This window comes from Pinus tabuliformis, chromosome 2_2 (genome assembly GCF_031772625.1).
Source record: "Pinus tabuliformis cultivar Carrire ecotype Pingquan chromosome 2_2, CPIR1, whole genome shotgun sequence".
NCBI classification, from domain to species: Eukaryota; Viridiplantae; Streptophyta; class Pinopsida; order Pinales; family Pinaceae; genus Pinus; species Pinus tabuliformis.
Genome location: NC_142300.1, coordinates 778,397,653 through 778,404,536, shown reverse-complemented (window position 1 = coordinate 778,404,536; position 6,884 = coordinate 778,397,653).

Sequence of the window (6,884 nt, the reverse complement as noted above, 5' to 3'; positions counted from 1 at the left end):
ACGACGATATTGTGATAGCGACATCACAGACCCGAGGAAACATTAAACTCCAATTCATAACATCTCACGTCCAAAACTTATCACATTTCACAATACAGTGATAATTGCCAGAACCATATCACAAACACAACCATTTTCTATGATTGCGATATGCGATAAATCGCAGCCCAACCAGGCTTCGTCGAGGGCCAATTCTTATCCACTTGCGATATGTGATTGGGATAAGATTGCATCCCAACCTGTCTACGTTGGGTTCGATTTCAAACACCTTTCTACCTATGACTATGATTTGAGATATGCGGGGGCCAATGGCAGCCTGCCACTTGGTGCCTCCTCATTCGTTGAAGGGCTTTGCCACATCATCCAATCCTACCATGTAGGCAAGTCAAACTTGAACTTTGACTTGCTCTAACTTCTACATATGAGCTCGGATTTGAGTGTCGTTCACACCATTGGATTTAGAATAACAAGCTCTTTTATCTGAAGATGAGTTTTAAAAAATTCTGACACTTTTATTTTTTAGCATAATTTTGAGCACCTAATCAGGTATTGACCCATGGTTTTAAGAATCAATGATATTGACCCATGATATTCTAGTAGATTATAGCCTATTTAAGGGAGAAATGAAACTAGCCTAGATCCATCTTATTTTGATGTTATATTTAGATATATAATTAGTTGTAGAAAATGGTGTTGAATCTAGTAGCGTGTAAATGTAATTTTTTGTATGGATATGTTCGCATCGGGCGTTTTCCATAGGAGATGGGGGAATATTAAGAAAAATGTAATTATTACTTTTTATCTAATATTTTTCCCTACCTCAATCCACTTTTTAGTAGGTTATATTGGGTAAAGTATAATACTATAATATTACATTTACCTAATATTTTCCCTCAACACGTCCACTTCTTATTGTAATTTTTCTTTATATTTGAAGTTTAAAAGTAAACAAGCCCAACTATAAAATTAGCATGGGAGAGAGGGAATATTGAGTAAAATGTAATACTTAGGGCGAGGTGTGACAAAAAATATTAAGTAAAATGTAATAATATTACATTTTAATTAGTATTTCCCCCACCCCTGGCCATTTTTTATTGGGTGGGTTGTGGGGGAGGTAATAAATATTGGGTAACTTATAATATTGTAATATTATATTTTATCTAAGATTTCCCCTTCACGTTTTATTGAAAATTTTCTTTATATTTGGAGCTCATAAGTAAACTTAAATCCTATGTAAACATTTGATCCTACTATGGTAGAGATGTTGTAATCTTTAACATTTTGACTAAATAAAAAGCACAAAATTAATAATTATATTTATAATTATAATTAATTACAAATATAATCAAACCAACCTAGATCCATCTTATCTTCAGATCTACCAAGCGGCGAGAGGGTAATCAAATTTCTTGAGATGAAAACCTCTTTTAGAGTGAAAAAAGATTTGATCCCTCTTGGTGCTTGGTAGATCTAGAGTTAAGATGGATTTAAGTTGGTCTAAATATACAATAATTTATTTTTATTTAACATTTCAATTAAAAAATTAAAATTTATTATCCAACTTGGAAATAAGTCTATCATTTCATTATAATATTTATTCATTCTCTTGAATATCTTTCATTTTATTAAAATTATATTTTAATTATGGAAATTTAAAGTTACAATTATATAAATGATTTGTCATTTAAATTTATATTATATTTTTCTTTCAATATTAATTAGTTGGAAATTAAAAATTGATATCTATAATATGAAACTTTATCAATACACCTTTCATTCTATTGTTCTTTCATATTGATACATAGAGCTAGATTATACAATGAAGATTGGCATTGCATATGAATTGATAAGTCAATGCTCAACTTCTCTTAATTTTTAGAGATCTTTCCATAAAGTTAATGTTTTTTTGTTTTGTTTTCATTTTTAATCTTACGATTTAATCAAGAATTTTTTATTATATATATTGGTGTTATTAATATGGGGTTGATTCCAATTACTACCATTGTACCTATGGGGCTTGTTCTCCTCTCTGTAGACTAGGTTACTTCCCGGGGATTTAAATCTTAGACCTCTTAGTTTACACAATACTTCATATCACGAAGATCGCCATCTGAACTAAACCATGGGGACAATTTGTTTTATTTTTAATTATTTTTAATAAATTAAAAATAAAATTATCTCTATCAAATTTTATTAACAAATCCAAATTTTTATAGATACCTTAAGTTAAATTAAAACATTTTCATGTTAGACAATGATAGGGTGCTTTGTTAAAACACTCCGTGGTCAAAAGGTTATAGGTTTGAAACCTCGTGGGAAAAAATACAACCATGCTAAGGGTTGGTGTGGCCCAGGTTGGGTGCGATCCTTGATTGATTTTGAGGGCTTAGATGCCCATGGGTTATGGTTACTCAAGCTACAAGTTAGGCATGCCAGTTATGTTAGAAATCACATTACCTAATAAAATAAAATAAAAAAATAATATTTATTTATTTTAACTCTAAATTTATTATAAGAAAAAACATGAAACTTTAAAATATGTAAATATTTTCTCTTATTTTTAATTTTTAATTCTAAATCATTTATTTTCTTTTAAAATAAATGTACATTATGATGGATTTATGAAGTATTTTTTCTCTCACACATATTTTATCCCTAGAACCTACCTTTGACATTCATAATTTAATAACGTAAAAATGTTATGGTGTTAACATGTTTGATAGAACAATTGATATCAAGAACCATTTGTGAATTAGTTTGTAACTAAGTTGATGAGCTCTCTTACCCTATTGAATAAAAAATGAAAAGGATGGAGGCCATTTCTAAGGATGGCTGAGTGGTGTAAGAAAATCTAAATTGATATGGGTTTCATTCTAGGGGACAACTTTATATGGTGAATGCCTTCATATTTATAATTTTTGACAGTTGAATGTTTTGAATTCTTCCTCCTTGGTCTAGCTCCTCGCATCGTTCCTGAATAATCCACGTCACTCTTTTTCTCGTGCCCTTCTTTGCCGAAGTGTCGAAAATGCATGGCTACTAACTTTGGGTCATTGGAAGCTCCTATTCTATAACTTTGGGTCATTTGAAGCTCCTATTCTATTATTATTAGAAAATGCATAGTTGTAGACCTCACCCTTTGAGTTGTTATTCAACCCATATAAGTTGAGCATAGACAAGGAGCAAGGCAAAGGGAAGTTATCTGAGGAATGCACGTAGGATATCATGGATATTGCACATAAGAGATAAATACCCATGTTATTCTTCTTAAAAGAAAAGATTGCATACAAATATTTATCATTAAAAAAATAGTATCCATTAAAAGAGTGCACATGAATTGTTTGCATAAAAATACTAGCCACGTAAATGTTTTGGAAAAGACTACATAGTAAAGATAAATTAACTATGCTAATATTTTGAAAGAAGAATGCATATGAATCTTTTGCATAAAATATAAGTAACCATGTTATTTTTTGAAATATTACATATGAATTTTTGTGCATGAAGTGGTAAGAATCAAGGTTATTTTCTTGAAAGGTTGCACTTGAATCTTGTGCATACAAAGATAAAAATCGAGGCAAGTTTTCTTGAAAACTATTGTGTTTGTATACATAGAAGTAATGGCTATTGTATTAGATTTCTTGAAAGAGAATATGTGTTCATATGCACAAGAATATTAGCTATTGTGTTAGCTTCATTTTGGAAAAGGAATATGTGTTTACATGCACCAAGATAATAGATGTTGGGAGAGTTTATTTTGAATAAGCATATGTATTTGGATGCCCAAAGATAATAGATGTTGTGCTAGTTTTCCTTAAAAAAGATAATGGGTAGTTGCAATGGTTTTTCTTTTTGAAAAGAATGTGTTATTGTTCGAAGAAAATAACATTAGTTGTGGTGGTTATCTCTTGGAAATATTCCTTTCTTCTTGTATGAAGAGATAATGATAATCATGATGTTTGTTTTGGGTAGAGGTAAAACATACATTTTTCCTTTCTTACAATGGTGTATGGATAGATGGGCATGCCTTGGTAATCTTTACGTATTTTACTTTATGTATGTGATATTTGGATGGATAGACATGTGTCATGTAGCCATACACATTTAAATATAAATAGACATGTTGAGGTAATTATGTGTTTTAATTAATGCATGTGTTGTGCCCATAAAAGATGCATGTCTCGATACTTTTATGTATTTTATTTATTCACATGAAAATATGTTGAAGCATAAATAGCAAATATTTATTATTTGGGTATGATAAATATTTTATATAAACATGGTGAAAAAGATATCGACGATAGCAACTGCAGGAAATAAATGTGACTTGTGTGAATAACAAATTAATTGTGTCTAACCCATCCCTTATACAACAACCGAAAATGGATTATAGTTAACACTATGGAAGGTAATGAACTAATGTTTCATGTAGAGCGAGGGATCATTAAATGCAAGATAATCCACTACTAGAAACAACTAGACCACTAAGACACAATTCTCAAGGAATTGTGGGGCAAAAAATTTTGATAACATGATTAATATAATAGATTCTAGCTAGTTAGTAAAGGTGATATTTCTTTGTAAGATTTTTAACAATGGACAAGGGATGGACACCTTTGCTTCCATTGAGGAAGGGGTGAACACTCCCATGAAATGTTTAATAAAATAAATGTTTGATGGTTTTTCCTTTCGGAGTTTCCTGGTTATATCGATGTCCTTTTATTTGTCTTCCTATTTTTTTATTTTGATAATATTGCTACCTTGAATAGCGTTGAAACTCACATCATCAAATATGTGACTAACTAGCCTAATAAAATGAACAATGATAATGATGCAAGGTTGCAATAGAAATATTTGTGTTAACTTGTTGCAACAATGGTTGTTATATTGTGTGACTTGTTATTCCATTTCTAAAGTTACTTTATGTAATGACAATGACTTTATCTAATGATCAGTTAAGGAATATGGAATGAATAATTGAGAATATTACATGGTAGTAGACCTAGTAAAAATATTCTAATGTTACTTATTTTTATATGAGGTTTACCGAAGAATATTACAAGTGGTATCAAAGCAAAGGTTGCAGTACTAGTGCCTTTTGGGTTCTGTAAGAACACATAGTAGAGGTATGATGCCAATGGATATAAGTTCAAGTATGACACTAACAAAAAATTACATGGTAATGTATGCATTATACTACAATTGATATGAGATGCATGATGGTGCTAATAACCACATTAAAGAATCATAAGTTTTAATGCCTACTTTAAATAATAACCGTGCTCATGGAATTTGAGTTTTTATGTGGATAAAAGACAATAGAAAATTTTATTGCAATGTTTGTCGCTAAATCATGAAAAATTTTAAATACTCACATTGTATTTAGTGATAGTGTGGATTAACTACCAAACTTTTCATGCATACTCTTATGATAATAATGGCGTGTTTAAAGAAACATGATTAGAGTTACAATGCACTACTTATAAGAAAAAAATGAATATATGTATTGTTTTGTGTGATAGTTAAAGAATGTAGAAAGGTAGGGGTTGTCCTTGAAGAGGACAATCAAATTTTTTAGAAGACATTAAATGAAACCTTTTGAATGTTGAAGATAAACAATGAGTCAAGTGGTAGGTCTTGAATGTAATGGCTAACTATCAATAGAGTCATTTCGTGCATTCTAATTGAGTTTATGATGATTAGTAACATTCATTATTTAGTATATTGCACTACCTTTCTTGAATTAGTGTTGCATGGCATCATTATTTGTAATTTCCATACTAAAAAATTGTATGTGAGGTTGTGACAAACTATTAAACTTATCCCCAAAAGTATATTGCAATATTCATAATTTGGTTTTTGATTGAATATTATTAAAGGTTGTAAACAATGTGATAATGGTAGTTCATTTCCATGTTATTGGTGTAATGGTGCCAATACACTGTTGAATTTGAGGTTGATTGGATTGTTACCATAATTTTTATTGACACTCAAGTACTAATGGTGAATTAGTGTTTTTGTTTGAGTAAATCTTTATGTAAGCTTTTATGCATAATAATATAGTATGCAAGAAACTATGATGATTATGGAAGTGGATATTTGTTTAACAATGCATACATATGACTGTAAGTTCTTGAATGTTACAAAGAACTTAGATCACAATAACAATAGTGTCTTTAAAGTAACTGATTTAATAGAAATTCATTTTTATTTCAATAATAAAACTTAAATGGAAAAGGGTTGTGGCTTTGCATATGAACATACATAAATGATAATTGGTAGGATGAGGGAAACATATATTATTCGACAGTTTAATAATGTACTTAATTCATGAGATGAAATAGATTATGTATGCTCTACTAACTTAATGATAGAACCAATAGATGTTGTTGATTACATTGTTTGTTCAAACTTCAAATATTTACAAGTGGATGATTCATTGATGATGTTAGCTAGTATGCACCATACATCTAACAAATATATTAAATTTATCCTTTAGAAATTCACTTAGTGCATGTGAATATTGTGGTGACACTACATATTAAACATAATCAATTGACTCCATTATGTTGGGGAAATATAGTGTTTTCATTTTTATCAGTAAACAAAAATCTAGACAGTATTTTGAATCTGTTAACACTACTAATTTATTTAACTAGGAAAATTATGCGTAATGGCTGGTGGTTGGACACATATGCATAAAATCAAATCTCATTTTGCATGAATTAGAACTATGGTGAATGTCAATGATTAAGGTCCTGTTCTCTTAACTATTGTTTTGGAAAACATCTTTGTAAAAGAGATATCCTAATTTTCCATGCTTACTCTTATTGTATGAAAATCTATGTGAAATATTGATAGGACTAATATCTTTTTACTTTGTT